Raw genomic sequence first — 18722 nt, forward strand, 5'->3', positions numbered from 1 at the left:
GTAGCCAAGACATGGAAACAAACTACATGTCCACTGATGGATGACTGGATAAAGAAAATGTGGTGTGTCTATAATGGAATATTACTCAGCCACAAAAGAAAGAAACCCTGCCATTTGCAACAAAACTGATAGATCTCGTAGTCAATATGCTAAGTGAAGTAAGTCAGAGAAAGACAAATACTATGAAATCTAAAAAACTGAACTCTTAGGAACAGAGACCAGATTGGTATTGCCAGAAGCAGGAGTGAACAGTAGAGGAAATGGGTGAATGTAGACAAAAGGTACAAACTTCCAGTTATCTAAATAAGTTCTGGGGATAGCATGTATATGATGGCTGTAGTTAACAATACTGTACTGTCCATTTGCAAGTCGGTAAGAATCAATCTTAAAAGTTAACACAAGTTATAAAAAAGCTGTTAACTATGTGAGGTAATGGATGTTAACGAAACTTACTATGGTAATCATTTTACAATATACAAATCATTATGTTGTATTTTATGCAATGTTACGTGTGAATTATATCTCAATAAAACTGAAAATTTTTAATTAAAAATAAATAAAGACTTTTCTGGGTACCATGTGGGGAACACACCAAAGGAGCCCAGAGTGCTAAGATGATCAGTTAAAACTCGGACAGCAGTCAGACAAGAAACGTGGTTTAGATTAGAATGGAACCTCAGTTTCTTGATTTGTAAGAAAATAAACTAAAGAAAGCTGAGCGCTGAAGAAATGATGCTTTTGAACTGTGGCATTGGAAAAGACTCTTAAGAGTCCCTTGGACTGCAAGGAGATCAAACCAATCAATCCTAAAGGAAATCAGTCCTGAATATTCATTGGAAGGACTGATGCTGAAGCTGAAACTGCAATACTTTGGCCACCTGATGCAAAGAACTGACTCATTGGAAAAAACCCTGATGCTGGGAAAGATTGAAGGCAGGAAGAGAAGGGGATAACAGAAGATGAGATGGTTGGATGGCATCACTGACTCAATGGACATGAGTTTAAGCAAGTTCCAGGAGTTGGTAATGGATAGGGAAGTCTGGCATGCTACAGTCCATGGGGTCACAAAGAGACAGACATGGCTGAGCGACTGAACTGAACTGAAACTAACCTTACCTACATCACAGTGTGGTAACAAGGCATCAAATGAAATTGTACAAGTAACAGCACAAAAGCTGTATTACTTATCATTAGCAGCCTGTCTCTACCAAAGGGAATTATTATCCTGAAGCCTAAGATTAAGTAAAGTCTCAATATTCTGTGCCTGCCAGTGGAAAGGAAAAAAGAAGGATCACTCTTGAGTTACCTGGGCTTCCCTGGTGGTTCAGACAGTATAGAACCTGCCTGCCAATGCAGGAGATATAGGTTCAAACCCTGGGTCAGGAAGATCTCCTGGAGAAGGAATGGCTATCCAACCCAGTATTCTTGCCTGGAGAATTCCATGGACAGAGGAGCCTGGTAGGCTATAGTCCATGGGGTCCTAAAGAGTTGGACACAACTGAGCAACTAGCACTTTTTCTTTTCACTTCACTCTTGAGCTACCTATACTTATAGGTAGGAATTCTACATGAAGACCCAGTAAAAGAAGGCAGGATGCACAGAGGGCACAAGAAATACAGAGAAGCTGGGTTCTGTTCTCCTCTACCCCTTCAGGGCCTGGTCCACCCTCACTCCTGGCTAAGAGTGTAACCAACACATCTCTGGCCCCAGCAACCTTAATTTCCTCGGGGCTGACCTTCAGTCAGTCCTTAAGAGCCCTCTGTCTATCCCAAGCACAAGAGATCTCACTGCCCAAGCAAAATACAGCATAAAGAGGAGGGTGGGCCTGGATACATCTCACAAGGTTGTAAAAGACCAGGTTTTGTTCAAGTTCAAACAAACTAGGACTGATATTTTTAACTCACCCTTGCAGTATTCCAAGAACCACCTTTCACATTTAATATTTCTGCATCTAAAGATTTCAGTTGCTTATAATTCTAAGCTAGAATTCATAGAGAACTATTCTTAGGGGTTCCAAATCTGGCTTACTCAGATATATTACATTGGACCAGTCATTTAGCCTCCATCACCCCCTCATCTGCAAAATAGTAATGATATTTTGATTGTAACATATGAGACAGAATATGGGCATGATACCTAAAACAATATCTGGCCCCCATAATACATTTTTTTCCCATTCAATATGTTAAAAAAAATAGTCATTGAAGTTTTATAGTTAAAATGCATCATCTTTAAAAAAAAGGCAAACTACCAGTCACAGTATAATATAAACAGCAGTTTACATCAAAGTTTATATTAATTTTGGGATTAGACTTTGTCACCTAGAATTTCAGAAATTTCCTCCATCACCAAAAAGTAATGATTCCAAACCTAATACAAAAGTCCTAAAGACAGTTATCAAATTGTAATGCTGTTCCAAAAAGGCAGTAAAGCTACTGCCTCAACAGCTCTTGTATAAGTTACAAAGATCTGGCTGCATAGCCCTCCTCAGTTCTACCATATGATTCCCAAATTAGCTTCAGGGGTTTAGCCAGGGGGCTTCAGAGCTCAGCCTGGCACTGCCACCAAACTAACCCAGATGCCTAGAGGGAAGAAACAGCTATCACCAAAAGGCTTTATTAAATCACAAAGCAGCAATCATTCCAGCCAAAGCAGCACAGCTGACTATTCTCAGGTCCTAGCTTGCACCAAGTCATTTAAAAAAGCTTTGGGGTGGGACTTTTCTGGCAGTTGAAGGGCTAAGACTCCACACTTCCACTGCAGGGGGAGTGGGTCTGATCACTAGTCAGGGAACTAACATTTCACATGCTGTGTGGCATGGCCAAAAAATAAATTAAAAGCGCTACATCTCCTAGACCGCCAACAGACCATTTTGTACAACATATATTAATTTACTGAAACATTTGATTCACATCTTTATATGCAGGGATTCTGCAAATATATGAATTCAGGATAAACACTCCAGCAATAAGGCTATTGTGCTAATCACAATTAAGCACGTTTTTTTATTCCTCTCACTGACTTCCAAGATAAAATTCTTTCTCTTGGGTGGGGATAATCCCTCAACAGATACATTTTGATCACTCAACTGATATTATTTGGTAAAGAAAGGGTTCAGCCACTCAGGCTTGTGAAACATTAAGAATTAAAACCCTTTGATGGTTGCCCACTGCTGTCAGGATAAAGACCAAAACACTTTGCATGGTTGCTGGATGTTGCCAACTTAGTCCCCCCTCATCCTCTGCATGCTCCATTCACGCTCGCCTTAATTCAGTTCTACAAAAGGGTCAAGTCCTTGCCTCCAGGAGTGACCTTCACTGTATTGCAATTCAATGACCCGCCATGGTTCCCCTAACATGGCCAATTTCTAACATCTTCAAGACTTCAGGTCTCTGTATAAGCATTACTTCTTTAAGGAAGCCTCCTCTAATTCTCTTGAAATTAAACTTGGACACCTAGAATATAGTGCAGTCCACCCCCAAAGTAAATCTCCATGTAATTACTTCCTTACAGGTGTGGCTTTCCTACTCATCTGTTCATTTCACAAAGAGGGATGACAGCTGCCCTGGCTCACTTAGCATATAGAAGGCAACCAGTGAAGGTACCATCTGGATCTCAAGTATAAAATACTATCTTGTACATTACAATTAAAAGTAGTATGAAAAGACGGTGAGTTATCAGAACATCTCTCAATAATAAATGAATGGTTTCCCTGGTAGCTCAGATGGGAAAGAATCTATCTGCAGTGCAGGAGCCTTGAGTTGGATCCCTGGGTTGGGAAGATCCCCTGGAGAAGGGAATGGCTACACATCCAGTATTCTTGCCTGGAGTATTTCATGGACAGAGGAGTCTAGCGGGCTAGTCCAGGGGGTCGCAAAGAGTCGAACATAAGTGAGCAACTAACACTTTCACACTTTCTTTCACTTTCTAACTATTAAGAACTGTATCTAAAAAAAACCCTATACCTCAGGCAGCATCAAAGGAACAGCAGAGGCAAGAATTTGGGTATCAACACATTTCACAAGCTCAGACAAGTCACTTCATTCTGGGCTTTAACTTTTTCATCTCTAACATGAAGAGATTAAACAAGAAAATATTTTATTCTCTACCTTACTTATAATTGTCATTGTAAGAGCTAAAAACTAATCCTGAATCTTTCCTATAAAATGAGACTTCAAATACACTTGTGGAAATGTGAAACACATGATCATGGAGTAGCTAGCAGGAATGACAACAAAACTGCGAAGTATTACCCTAGGAAAACATTCAACTTGACAATATAAGTGTAAAGAAAGTATTAATACTACATCTTTTAACACACAACTTATATAAACAAAAAATATTTAAATAAATTATCTTATAAGCAAGGCAAGAAATCACAAAACCTGAATTTTGTCAGATCTGCCTATTTCATCAAAATTGCCATTTTTATTCTACTCCTCAAACTCCATGAATTCTACTTGTTCTCCTCACCTCATTTCAAAAGTCACTTCTGATTACTGCCATCCCTCTGTAAACACTGTTTCCTTAACATTTTGTGTATAATTTGTTCCATGTTATCCTCTACTTAGAGCCAACTCAGAATGTTAGAAATAGATAACATTTACTCCAACCCTTTAATTTTGCAGATTAGCAAACCAAGAATTAAAAAGGCTCAATGACTGGTCCACTGATACACAGCTAGTTAGTAGCACAGCCAAGACTTGTCCACAGGCTGCTTTGTAATTATTCTGTGGTCGTTCATGTGATTCTGCAACATTTGCCTTCCTATTAGAGGCTAACACGCTGCCACCTTCTTTGGACTTCGCAAAATGTCCCAGTTCCCATCTATGGGGCACCTACTCTGTTTCTCACAACTTCTCATTTCAACCTCCCAAAAACTCAAGGAGACAGATTTCTTTAACTTCATTTTATAGCGATAAAAGTGGGGCTTAAGAGGTTAAACCACCCCCAAGCTAGTAAATCCTGGCACCAGGATTTGAGCCCGGGTCTGTCTGATTCCACAGCCTATGATCTTAACCACCAAACAGGAGCTTGTCTGTTGTGGACACCAACCAAGCCCCACAGTCACTTTCCGATAGTGGCAGCCTGATTAGATCTGACATAAGGGAGAAGTTATTTTGTTTTGTAACCATGGAGGCGAGGCTCAATCAGCAGTTTTATTTCATTCATTCATTATTTATTACCACCTACCAAGTACCAGATGGCACTAGTGGTAAAGAACCCGTCTGCCAATGCAGGAGACCTAAGAGATGCAGGTTCAGTCCTTGGATTGGGAAGATCCACTGGAAGAGGGCATGGCAACCTACTCCGGTGTTCTTGCCAGGAGAATCCCATGGACAGAGGAGGCTGGTGGGCTACAGTCCATGAGGTCGCACAGAGACGGACACGACTGAAGCAACTTAGCAGCACCAGCACCATGTACCAGAGAGTTTCCCTGGTGGCTCAGTGGTAAAGAATTCACATGCCAATGCAGGAGACACAGGAGACATGAGTTCAATCCCTGGGTCGGAAAGATCCCCTGGAGAAAGAAATGGCAACCCACTCCAGTATTTTTGCCTGGGAAATGCCACGGACAGACAAGCCTGGTGGGCTACAGTCCATTGGGTCGTAAAGAGTTGGGTGTGCCTTAGCAAGTAAACAACCACCATGTACTAGACACTATTCAGAGAGCTCATATGTTCTTAGTGTTCAGGAAACGGTAGCTTTGATTTTTAACTAGGTCACTGACAGCAGCTCCATTCAAGACAATTTACTTTCAATTTGATGGTTTTGAATCCCAGGGTTAAATTGTGCTACAGCTTTGTATAGGGCCAATAACATCCTCCTAAGCCTTTGAGTTCCTTGGCTGAGCTTCCTGTCCTGATGAGGGGGGCTCTGTAGAAATCATACTGATGTTATCACAAAAAGAGAGAGAGGTAAGTAACTCTAAAACGACTGTTACACTAATATAAACTAGCTCTATACTCAACCCAACCCCCTACCCCCAAAATTGGATTATTCTTCAGAAGTATAATTTACTACCCCTTGGGTTTAAGTCATTGGTTTCAAACGACCATACCCCCAGCAGCACTACTGACAAAAGCAAGCAGTAATTTCTTTTTTGTTTTTTTCTTTTTGGCTACACTGCACAGCATGCAGAACTTCCCTAATGGGGAACTGGTGGGGATAGAACTGGTGCCCTCTGCAGCAGAAGCACAGTCTTAACCAATGGACCGCTAGGGAAGTGTGCAAATGGTAATTTCAACAGCTATCTTGAAAAGGGTTAAAACCTCTCTTCAAAATTAAGACAGTAATTTAATGTTTAAAAAATCCATACTCCAATGTCCTTTTTGTCTAAACTAAACAATTCTTTTCAAAGAAATCAGAACATCAAAGCAAAACTCAGGAGTTTGGCCTGGCAGTCTCAAGACCATTCCTTAGGGTATAGCCCCGAAGCAACTCTAGAAGGTTCAGTGAGCGGCCCTGTGCATGGGCCCAGAGCCAAGGGAAGATGTCAGGGCCACAAGGAAATTCTGCTCCTCTGCCCCATACCCTCTCCCCCAGCTCTTCTGTTTAATACCATGTTTACTTTTCATCTTTGTAGTCCCATGGGTTAAAGGGCAAACCACAGGCAGAGAGAAACCACAGCAAGCCCTAGCCTGTTAGAGGTAAAATGGGAGTCTTCCCAAACCACTTTAAGGCTGAGCAGAACCCACTGTCACTGCTTCAAGTCAGACAATTAAAAGAAGTCAGTGTTCTAGTCTGACAGGTCTTGAATGGGGATTTTTAAAAAATCAGATTCTCCCTCCAGACATACCTGATAGTGTTCCCTTTTCAATGTCATAAGTGTACATTTAACTGGATCTACAAGAAACCACAAATCTTGCTTCCTCTCATTTATATATTCATCCAACAAATATTTATCTATTTGCCTGCTCAGTCAGTGCCAGGTCTGTGTGGGGATTCAAAAGGGAATAAAATATACAAAAATCCCTGACCTTGTGGAGCTTACATTCTAGTCAGGGGAGACCAAAACTATAAACAAGATATACAATTATATATGAGGCAGAGATAAATGCTGAGAAAATTAATAAAACAGAGAAGCAAGACAGGAAGGTTTGTTTGTGTACATGTTTGTTTGTTTCAAGTAAGGACCTAACCCTAACCCTAAGAAGTGAACAGTGTAGATATCTGGGAGAAAAACATTACAAGCAACGAACACAGCACATGCAAAGGCCCTGAGACAGAGTGTGTCTGGCATGGGAAAGGGAAGGCAGGTCAAGTAGCTAGAGTAGAGTAAGCAAGCCAGAAAATGGAGGGTGAAGTCAAAGAGGTAACAGGCAAGGGAGCCGGGCTGGTTAAGGCTTCATGGATCATTATAAGGATTGGGGTTTTTACGCTGAGAAAGACAGGAACAAGAGCGCGTTTTAATTAGAGAAATGACAGCATCTGACTTAGGTTTTATCAAGGCCATTCTGACTACTGGGTGGAGACTACTGGAGAGGGGCAGAGGGAAGCACTGCTCCCCGCCCTGCAATCTTGGGCAGACCACCCACGCTCTCTGTACCTGGCTGTCCTCATCTTTAGAGGGGTTTGGAAAGGATTATTTCTAAGCCCCAATCTAATCCTAAACTACATGACTCTGAGTTGATTTCCTTTGTCTTATCTACAGTTACAATTCATATCAACTGCAAACTTGGTCTTTCCCTCAAGCTTTAGCAGAAGTGGAGCCGAGTTGAATTCCGTTTGACAACATACATGGCCATGCCCATGCCACACACCCAGGTTACAAAGATGGTAAGACTCAATCCTGCTCTAGGGAAGTCTGGAGAAGAAGAAAGTAAATTCTCAGGAGGCAGCAGGAGAAAGACTCTAAGAGAAATAAAGGGAGGAAGCAATCAACCACCTGCCAGGAAGAGCCACGTGAAACTACAGCAGAGAAGGTGATGATGGAGTTAAACAGGGGGCCACCAGAAAGAAGGAAAAGGAGGGGATGCTAGAGAAAAGACCAGTACTAAAGGAACAGGGCATGAGAACACAGGGTGTGCTCTGGAAAACATAAGGAGTCTTGTAGGAGCACAGTGAGGTTCATGGGAGAAGTGAAGGAAAACAGCTAAAAAGTAGGCTGAGCTACATTGTGAGTAACCAGACATCCCCTGCCAAGGATAATGGAACAGCAGACATTTTAAATAAAAGAAAGGAAAACAGATCTGTATTTTCAGTTCAGTTCAGTTCAGTCGCTCAGTCGTGTCCGACCTGTATTTTAGAAGGTTCCAATCATAATGGACGAACAATTTGAGAGAAAGATACTGAAACCAGGAAAACCAACTGGAATACATCTGCAATAATCCAGGTGAGATGATGATTTGCAAATAGAGAAGAACATGCCAATTGCAGGGCTTGACCTATAGACCTAGTTCAGTTCAGTTCAGTTCAGTTGCTCAGTCGTGTCCGACTCTTTGCAACCCCATGAATTGCAGCACACCCGGCCTCCCTGTCCATCACCAACTCCTGGAGTTCACTCAGACTCATGTCAATTGAGTCAGTGATGCCATCTAGCCATCTCATCCTCTGTCGTCCCCTTCTCCTCCTGCCCTCAATCCCTCCCAGCATCAGAGTCTTTTCCAATGAGTCAACTCTTCCCATGAGTTGGCCAAAGTACTGGAGTTTCAGCTTCAGCATCATTCCTTCCAAAGAAATCCCAGGGTTGATCTCCTTCAGAATGGACTGGTTGGATCTCCTTGCAGTCCAAGGGACTCTCAAGAGTCTTCTCCAACACCACAGTTCAAAAGCATCAATTCTTCGGTGCTCAGCTTTCTTCACAGTCCAACTCTCACATCCATACATGACCACAGGAAAAACCATAGCCTTGACTAGACGGACCTTTGTTGGCAAAGTAATGTCTCTGCTTTTCAATATGCTATCTAGGTTGGTCATAACTTTTCTTCCAAGGAGTAAGCGTCTTTTAATTTCATGGCTGCAGTCACCATCTGCAGTGATTTTGGAGCCCAAAAAAATAAAGTCTGACACTGTTTCCCCATCTATTTCCCATGAAGTGATCTCTATTGTAGAGAAGCCAATCTCTATTTTAGAGCTAAGAATGGTGTTTACATGTTAAAATGATGGAAAAAAGTCAAAGGAATGATAAAATATCATGATACGTTGGAAATTATATGAAATTCCAATTTCTGTGTCCATAAATAAAGTCTCCTGGAACTCAGCGAAAATAAAGAAAATACCAGTTGAGATCTGCTAAAAGTAAGACACCATGAGACTAGTGTGAGTCGGTGGAGGAGGTAAGCAAAAGGAAATTGAGTATGCCTGAGGATCCTAGCTTGGCAACTGCTGCCACTTACTGACATGTGAAATACAGGAGTTAGGGGCTGGGGACCACAGAGAAATCGTACACTGGGATTGGGACTTAATTTTTCGATTTTATTGTTGTTGTTTTGTTCTGTTCTTCAGCCCTCTCCAGGGGCATGTAGCATCTTCCCAAATGGCACAGTGGTAAATAATCTGCCTGACAAAACAGGAAATGCAAAGAGACACAGGCTCAATCCCTGGGTTGGGAAGATGCCCTGGAGTAGGAAATGGCAACCCACTCCAGTATTCTTGCCTGGGAAATGGACAGAGGAGCCTGGCAGGCTACAGTCCATGGAGCTGCAAAGGGTCTGACACGACTGAGCGACTGCGCGCATACGAGGGGCATCTGGTATCTTAGTTCCCCAAACAGGGATGGAACCCACACCCTCTGCAATGGACGCAGGAAGTCTCAACCACTGGACCGCCATGGGGCTTGGCTTCACAGAAAAATCGACAGAATAGCCAGGTAGTTGCTGGAAATAAGGAGACAGACACATAAAACTGGGAGTTAGGTGACCACTGTGACAGAGAAATATGAGCCATTGAATGACGAAGGAGTGCAAGGAAACATCGAAGCTGGAAAACAACGACCTACACAGAACAAGCACTGAGAAGGGAACCTGAAGAGATCGGGCAGGAAGTGGGGGAAACCAGGACAAAATAGTTCCAGGAAACCAAGGTAATAAAACGTGGGAGAGAGTAAGGCACCAGAGAGAGGACACTTAAGATGCTGACTGAAAACAAGCTCGGAATTTTGCACTTCGCACCCGCCCATCTGGGGTGGCGGTGCAGTGGGCGTGGGAGCCCGCCTGCTGCAGGCCGAGGAGTTTGCCAGAGGTGAGAAGAAAAGAGTCAATCGCTGAACACCACTAGCCCCGAAGGATGACGTTGTTATGAAAGATTCTGTACCATCGGGAAAGTTTTATTCAACACTCTGGAGGCTTAAGGTGTGAGAAACAGGAACTAAGATGTGTTGGTGATCTTCTGGTGGTAGAAAGGAGATTTCTTAGTTAACACCTGGGTCTCATGGGACCACTAATCCTGAAACTAACAGCAGGCTGTATTTAAGAAAGGCTAGTTGCTTCCAACAAGCGCTGAGGACAATAGATTCACTCACACGTCACCCAACTCCCAGTTAGGCTTCTCACCTCCGATTGTTCTCACACTAGCAAACCTAGTCTTTCTCCCAGAGCAGCTTTATACTAATCCGTTGGGACTACATCTTCATTCAAAGCATAGTGTGGGGAAAAGAAAGAAGTGAAAGTGTTAGTGGCTCAGTCCTGTTAAACTCTTTGTGACCTCTTGCACTGTAGCCGCCCAGGCTTCTCTGTCCAGGGAATACTCCAGGCAAGAATACTGGAGTAGGTTGCCATTCCCTCCTCCAGGGGATCTTCCCCATCCAGGGGTCAAACTTGGATCTCCTCCATTGCAAGCAGATTCTTTACGGTTTGAGACAGGAGGGAAGCCCACAAAGCGTAGTATAAAGTGTAATAAATAAACCATAGCCCCAACTAGCTGGGATGATGCTGGAAAGCCATAATCTGGCACCATTCAGACAGGAAAAGGCTTTACCAGTAATACCAGCTGGGTCCCAAAACACTGGGACCAAGCCCCTCAGTGTCAGCAGAAGCTGCCTAACTCTGCTCCTCTATTTGCACTCTGAGAAACAAAAAGGAGCTGAAGGAGGAAGTGTCTTAAAACCTAAAATTATTCTTAATTTCCAATACAGACTGCTTGAAAAAAAAAAATGAAAGCCAACAGAATAACTAGCAATTTTTTTTTTTACTGTGTGCCTATGGTCCTTTCTCCTTCACCCTCTGAAAAACATCAACCCAACCCCCAAAATGGTCATTTTTCTTGGCCTAATTTCCCTATTTTTGTGATTTATAATTGGAAACAGACTGCTTTTTCCTGGCTTCAGGGAACAGGATCTTCAGGGTTATAAGAGTTGCCAACTACAGAATCTCAACCTTAACAAAATTTCTTTTGCAAACCTCTTACCTATGTAACTACTAGAAGTATATATTAATCCCCCCCCAAAATTTAAATTTAAATGCCTTATATTTTGCAAAAGTGCATTTTCCCCTAACAAATTAGACACCCCCCACCTCTCTCCCAGCCCCCCTATTCAATGAAGCTAAGTGGAATCCTGCTTTGTGTTATTTCCTGTCTGAACATCATCAAAGCCTTATCTAACAAGGTATCTATATAGGATACTTTCTGGAAGCATTTTTTTTTTTTTTAATTTGGTAGAACTGCTTCTACGGGAAATCTCCCTGTTTGCCCACACACTGAATAAAATTAAAACCTTCAATCTCTTAGAGAGCAGCCATTCTAGAAATGAAATAAAGAGGCCACAGACTGAAAAAAGCATATGTACCCCCCCCAAAATATGAAATGTATCAAGTAGGTCATCGTTCTCCTGGCTCCTGTGTCAAAAACATGATGCATCCAATGGCTGCACAGCTTTGTAATGGATGAGTATGATGGATTCAAAACAAAAAAAGCAGCTATGTATTTTTTCATGATTCACAGGGCATATTATAAATATATGGCAAGTAGCTGTGTTGTTGTTGTTTAGTCATTAAGTCGTTTCTGACTCTTTTTGTGACGCCATGGACTATAGTTTGCCAGGCTCCTCTGTCTGTGGGATTCACTAGGCAAGAATACTGGAGTGGGTTGCCATTTCCTTCTCCAGGGGATCTCTCTGACCCAGGGATCAAACCTACATCTCCTGCACTGGCTCTTTACCACTGAGCCACCCAGGAAGCCCTAACTATCTCTGCTGCTACTGCGAAGTCGCTTCAGTCGTGTCCAACTCTGTGCGACCCCATGGACTGCAGCCTACCAGGCTCCTCCATCCATGGGATTTTCCAGGCAAGAGTACTGGAGTGGGTTGCCATTGCCTTCTCCTGTAACTATGTCTATAAAGACACAAAAATAAGAAACTTAAAAAAAAAAAAAAAAAGAAACTTAAGAGGAATGTCTGTTCAGAAAGGACTTGACAAATAGAGACCAACAATAGTAAACATACCCATTTGGAAGATCAGAAACTTCTCCCACACATATAGGGAAGACCTTACATGCAGTGATGCAAAATGTATGTAATGAGTCAATGGTGCTTTCCCTCAAAGTTGAATTTCATTTGCCAGCCAATTGCACAAAGTGTAATATAGTAAAATGAGATAGTTATTCTTTATGGACACTCAGAAGGAGAGTGTTGTGTTTGAGTACGTTTTGTTTTAAAGAAAAATACCAGAAAAGAGATAACTCAAAACAACACAGGGGAGTATCACACAAAAGTATTTAGGCTACCACATGAACACAAGGTTTTGAGATTGGAATCTAAATATTTCACCTCAAATAACCTTCCAAGTATTTTTTTTTAAAGCAAAATTCTATTCCAGCAATCATCTTGCAGTTAATTATAAAATGAAATTTGCAAATAGCCACCAGTGTATTTTTGCATCCAATGAACAATTTCATGTGTCAAAACACATAAATCACTAAAAATGCTAACGGAATTATACTCCCAAAAGGGAATCTTTTCACACACCAAATGGAATTAAGTATTCATCAAGTTTCCATTAATAAAATAGTATAATCAGAATTTTAAAAAAAGAAACCCTAAGTTCTGCTAGGCCCTCCACCTGGTCTACTTGGTGTTCTTACCCATCACTGGTGCTTAGTCATCACACCTGTAAACTCCAGACCTTTTCCCAGGGCAATCTGATCACAGGAGAGCTCAAGGACTAGTATTTTTAAAGACTGTTTTCTAAAGATCATTTTTTTTCAGGGACTAATCAACTTAAATGTGTTTTTACAAATGGTCCATCGGCAAATTCAAACAAAAAGCTGACCTTCAGCCTGTACCAGGGAAATGAATTATGAGCTTGGAAGCACAAACAAGCAGGTGCTTCTTCCTTCTTCTACAAAAAGTACCCAACCCTGAAGTCCCCTTTCTCCCAGAGCCCGGTGTCCAAGAATTAAGGGAAAGTATATGCCTCTGGATCACCATCCTTTTTCTTAAAGTGAAGACAGAGCTGACACTTCAGACTAGATTCTAAATTATTACTGTGGCAACAATTTAAAATTAAATCCTAAAAATGAACTTTGTCAGGCTAAAGGAATCACCAGCACTAGCAACAGACTTAACCTTTTTTTTTTCTATAATTATCTTAAGCAGGAACTATCAAGATAGCCTAAGGGTGTGCTTCTGGAGACCATGTTTCAGACCTTAGGGGATAATCGGGATAATCTCAATTTTAAATATGGTCTCCATCCCTTATACCTTTAGTTGTCAGCCTACTAAGTCTTGTTTGACCTAGAAAACTGAAGAATAAAACATGCAGAAGAAGGTCCAAATGAGAGGAGCCCCATGCAGAAAATTTAAGAATGTTGCTTCAAACATTAAATACTGCACGTCTTGGTGGAGAAATAAAAACAATTTCCTCCTAAAAGAAGGCAAGAGTCTTGGAAATCTGTGCTAAATCTTAAAACTTTGCAAACAGAGAAAATAAATCTCAATGTCAGTTAACACACAAATGTGCTATTTCAAAAGAAATAAAAAAAGAAATCTAGAAATGGACAGAGCCCAGGAAATGGACCCAAATCCTTTTTCGTAAGGCACTTCCAAGCTGTGATTTATTTCAGCTTGACTAGAAACCGAACAAATCAGCAATAGCTTGTGTTTTATGAAATGCTACAAAAACACAACGCTATCATTCCAAGTGTTACTCTGAAGATGTGGAAGCCTCAAATGCCCTAGATTCACTCATATTCCAAACTATCCATGTTCCTAAAGGCAATACAAGATTGCTCTTAAGTTAAAGACCCCCAAACCACTATCTAACTTGAATCATGCAAAGTTCAAAAAGTAGTTAATAATTTTTTTAAAAAAGTAGTTAATATTTTAAGTTTCAAAATTTCAAAAGAAGTTTAAAAATATAAGCAAAACGCTCCAGTGGAGAGACTGAAACAGAGATAAGATCATTTATAAAATAATTGTTGAATTAAAAGAAAAAAAAGGAGAAAAGCCAGAGTGTCCTCATTAACTAATGAACCTGACAATTATAATTAGTTTTTGTCCAACAGCAATAAGGGAAGAAAAAATACATTTTCAAAATGGATTATCAAGAACAGGGGTAATTTAAAATGATCACAGATCAAATTCATCCAGGAAAAATATTACAGCAATGTTGATACTTACCAGTGATCCTCTAAATGTTAACGGTTCTACCTGTTATGCTTAAAATGTAAAGTCAGAAATTTCCACAAATTTATGATCCTGGGAAGTTGGTCAACAGTTAGGTATTAAAGAGTCTGCAGAGATCACCTTCTTAGTACTCAAAGGACCTTTGAGTTCTCCGTATGCTTAGGCCCAGAGCAGGCCCTCAGAAAAGCAAGAATCACTTGATTTTTACAAGATACAATCAAGTTTGCATGCAAAAAGAAAGATTAATTCCTTTGAGTCTTCAAAAGAATGGGACAATACTTCTCTTTAAGCAAACCAATTTTGTCAATAATGGTGGTTTAAAAAAAAACAAACAGGCTTTCCTAAACCCTAGGAAGCCTTAAGGCATCCTGCTATCAGGGGACTGGCTAACTCCAACACCAGGAACCTTAAGCCTATTAGGGAGTTGGGAGTTGCTACAAGTTTGCTGAATAAGTAAACTAAAAGACCATGGAAAACCAGACTAAATAAAACGCTACTCTGAAGTGTAACTGCAGTATTGAGATTTAGAAAGAAAGGACTAAGTTTGAAAGTTACTTTAAAATAAAATCCTCTTGACCCTAACTTGGTAAATGAAATAAAGTACCTGATACTTAAGAAGCAAGAAAGGAAACTAACCTACAAAATTGCAGAGATGAAAAACTTTTTTTAAAAGTTAATTTAACTGCTTTTCCAAGCATGTTAATTCCTAAATATTGCTTATTTATTTATCTATAGATACACTGCATCTATACTAAACAAACATGTTATTTCTGAACTATTATCGTACTAAAATATAAGCCTCTGAAGAATGTACTGGAATAGAAACTCAACATAACAATTCCTTATTGTCTTGCACTCAGATGTTAATGAAAAATGATAATGACAGGATTGTGAGAACACCAGCCTTCCTGAGAACAAATTCACTATATCCACTCTACTACAAAAGACAAATGAGCTTCATTACAAAAGAATTCACGGTGCATCTCTCTGGACTCCCAGTTCTCCTAGATAGTTTGAAATATTATTCAAAGTACACTAAATCATTTTACATATGCCTCTTAATGAAAACAAATGGAAATAAACTGTGTGTGTATTTAATATCTGTCCATACACCACAGAGTTCTAGACATATATCCAATATATAGGCCCTGTCCTCAAAGTTATTCTTACATTCATCAGTTGAAATTAAACCCAGTTCTCCATAGTCAAGTCAGAAAGCAAACTGGTTGTTTTGCTAGATAAAGCCACAACATTTTCCATTCCTGAAATGTATGCTGAATACTCGAAAAAAACTGGCTTAGGTGCCCAACAGACATCAATACATAGTGTGCAATGCTCCCCCTATTGGCTAATACTCAAAATAACAATGAATTCCCCAGGGGTTGCCTTTGACGTGCTGGGGTTCAAAAGTAAGTTGGTGATTTTTATGCTTAAAAACATGAGCTGGGTCAACAGTTGTTAAGCAAAGGTGCCATGTAATGGTCAGATTCCATCAAAACAGGAAAAATTAAAGTTGACAAATGACAAAGACAAACTGAAGGGCTGAAAACATGCTGAAGCCTTGAAACACTAAACAATGCAGAATTGAAGCCAAAAGCAGAGAACATCAAGAAACAGAGCAACATCCTTTAACTGACACAATGGCATGAAATCAATTTCATTTTAATAGCCCTTAAGGGGGTAAGAATTATTTCCCTGCCTCCTGTGCCAACCCCAAGCTGTTTCCTAAGGAAGCTAAGTAACACTGACCAACAATGTCTGGAGAATTAATATGAGAAATGAAGTTTAAAGATCTAAATTAATTAATATAAATCAGAGTTCTATTTATAATTACTTGGAGCCAGTTTCAGAGAAGCTGAAATTTGGCACCCCCATGGGTAGATCATCTACATTAATCATGGATACCTGATTTGTGTTTCAAGAGATGTGTGTTCAACTCAGTGGGAAGTTGAAGGATGGGAAAAGCTGCCCAAACTCACCGCACACAAATCTGACTGCACTTGCTGCTCTCTGCTGAGTGGCTAAGCTAGCTCTGGAGTCAGAACTAACAGCTGTGTAATAGCCTGGGCAAGTAACTAACTTCTAGTGTCTTATCTGCAAATTAGGGCTATTAATAGTGTTTTTTTCCAGAGAGTTGGTGTAACGATTAAGTGTCCATAAGGCATTTAGGAGAGTGTCTGGCACAAAGTTTGGGCCCAATAAACGTTAGCTTTTATTATTTCCGGAAAGAAAGTAGCTAATTTCACACTGAAGTACCTGTTTGCAACCTAAAGTACTATTCCAGGAAAATTAAAAGGTCTTGACATGTGCTTTGCTACTTGTGGGAGACTTATCTCCTCCCAAACCCATCGCTTATTTCTCTCGGAAGGGATGCAGAGTTCAGAAAAAGTCTGGTTCCCCATTTCAGTCTGTCATTCCTACCATCCCTTACCCTCCACGCTCCCGTCCAGTCTCCACTGGGCTCAGGACAAGCACAGCTAATAGCGGTGCACAAGTACTGTTTAGTACTTTACATATTTTAAATCATTCAATTCTCACAGTAACACTGAGGCCAATACTATTATTATTCCCATTTCACAGCTAAGGGAATGGAGTGATTTTCTTCTCCCAGCTCTTTTTTGTAGACACTAAATCCATTAAGTTCTACTCGGTCAAGGTGGGAGCCAGTATTGGTGGCTCAGATGGTAAAGAAACTGCCTGCCAAGCAGGAAATCCAGGTTCCATCCCTGGGTCGGGAAGATCCCCTGGAGAAGAGAATGGCAACCCACTCCAGCATTCTTGGAGAATCTCATGGACAGAGGAGCCTGGAGAGCTCGCCACAGTCCGTTACAGACCCTGGGGTCGCAGAGTCGGTCATGAAGGAGTAACTAACACACACTGTCAAGGTAATTCACGTTTGACAAGCTGGTCCCCTGCACTAAATGATTCTGGAAAGTGAAGCAAATGCCCTAATAAGAACAAGACTGCAAGGAGATTCTCCTAGCAACAGTCCAAGAGTTTCCAGATTATTCTAACCAAATGAACATGCTAAGGGAAGCCTTCAAAATAAACCGGGAAAGGTGGCTAGCAAGTTAAAGCGGGAGGGAGGATTCTCTGCGGACTCAGGGCTGCAGCGCTCGGCGCCGCCCGCAGTGCACCCTGAGGGCGCGGCCCGCGGGGAGTGAAGCTCCTGTTGGTGCGCCAGTGCCGGGGCCGCAGCCTCTGCAATGGCAATTGAGTGTGAACCCACAACAAATCTTTCCCACCGACGGTGTCACGCGCCCAGTGGGAAGTGACCAGCGCGCCCCGCGGAGGTCAGAAGAAACCGCGGAAAGGAAGAGTGAGGGCAGGCGCGGAGCAGATGTCCTCCCCAGCACACCGCATCGCCCGGAGCGCTGCCCACCCGGGACGGCCGCTCCCCTGTGCACCTCACAGCGTAAACACCAACCGACCAACGCCGCCCCCAAGAAGCCCAGGGGTCCTGGCGGCCGGAGCGATCCCGGCCGGGAAACAGGCGCGGAACCCAGCGCAACGCCAACAGCCCCCGCGCAGCCTGGAGAGCCCTTGGCCGGCACGGGTGCTGGGCTAGCCTGGCGGCCAAGGGTGTCCCGGCGCGGGCTGCAGCGCCGCTAGGCTGAGCCCGCACGTACCTCTGAGGCAGTGTGTCAAACGGAGATCCACCCGCCGCAAGTTGCAGGAAAGCAGAGCAAAGTTTCCCCGCCCAGCGCCCGGCGGCCGCGAGCTCCGGCAGCTGCTGCGCCGCGGCGCAACTACGCCATCCCGACCCGCCGGGGACTTTCTCCTCCTGCAGGGAGCTCAGGGAATCGCGCAGGGAAAGTGGCCGGGCACGAGAGCCGCCGACTTCCCTCCCTCACTCACTAGGAAGAGGAAAGCGCCACTCGGCGTCCCCGAAACCCTCGATTACCCCCATCGGGCCGACCCAGCGCACTCGCTCCCCCTCACACACGCGGGCGGGGATGGGCAGGACGCCACAGCAATCAGCGCGCGGGGGGAAGGGCGCTCCTCCTCCGCGGTCCCCACCGGAGCTCCGCGCCGCCGAGAAACTCCTCCTCCCGCCGCCCGCCTCCCCTCTCTCCTCCCCCTTTTCCTTTCGCGCTGATGGATGAACCCCGAGCGCGGCCGGAGCCTGAGTTTCCCTTCGGACCGAGGAGAGAGGGAGAGG

General features: G+C 42.5%; 1 protein-coding gene across 3 annotated transcripts in view; it reads right to left on the reverse strand.

The window, feature by feature from the left end:
• TGFBR3 (transforming growth factor beta receptor 3) overlaps positions 1-18477 on the reverse strand; it is a 185886-nt gene extending 167409 nt beyond the window's left edge. For all 3 annotated transcript variants that reach the window (XM_018045754.1, XM_018045753.1, XM_018045752.1), the window contains exon 1: positions 18190-18477. The gene's annotated coding sequence lies outside the window, so the exon portion shown is untranslated. The remainder of the gene's footprint in view (positions 1-18189) is intronic.

This window comes from Capra hircus, chromosome 3 (genome assembly GCF_001704415.2).
Source record: "Capra hircus breed San Clemente chromosome 3, ASM170441v1, whole genome shotgun sequence".
Taxonomy (NCBI): Eukaryota; Metazoa; Chordata; class Mammalia; order Artiodactyla; family Bovidae; genus Capra; species Capra hircus.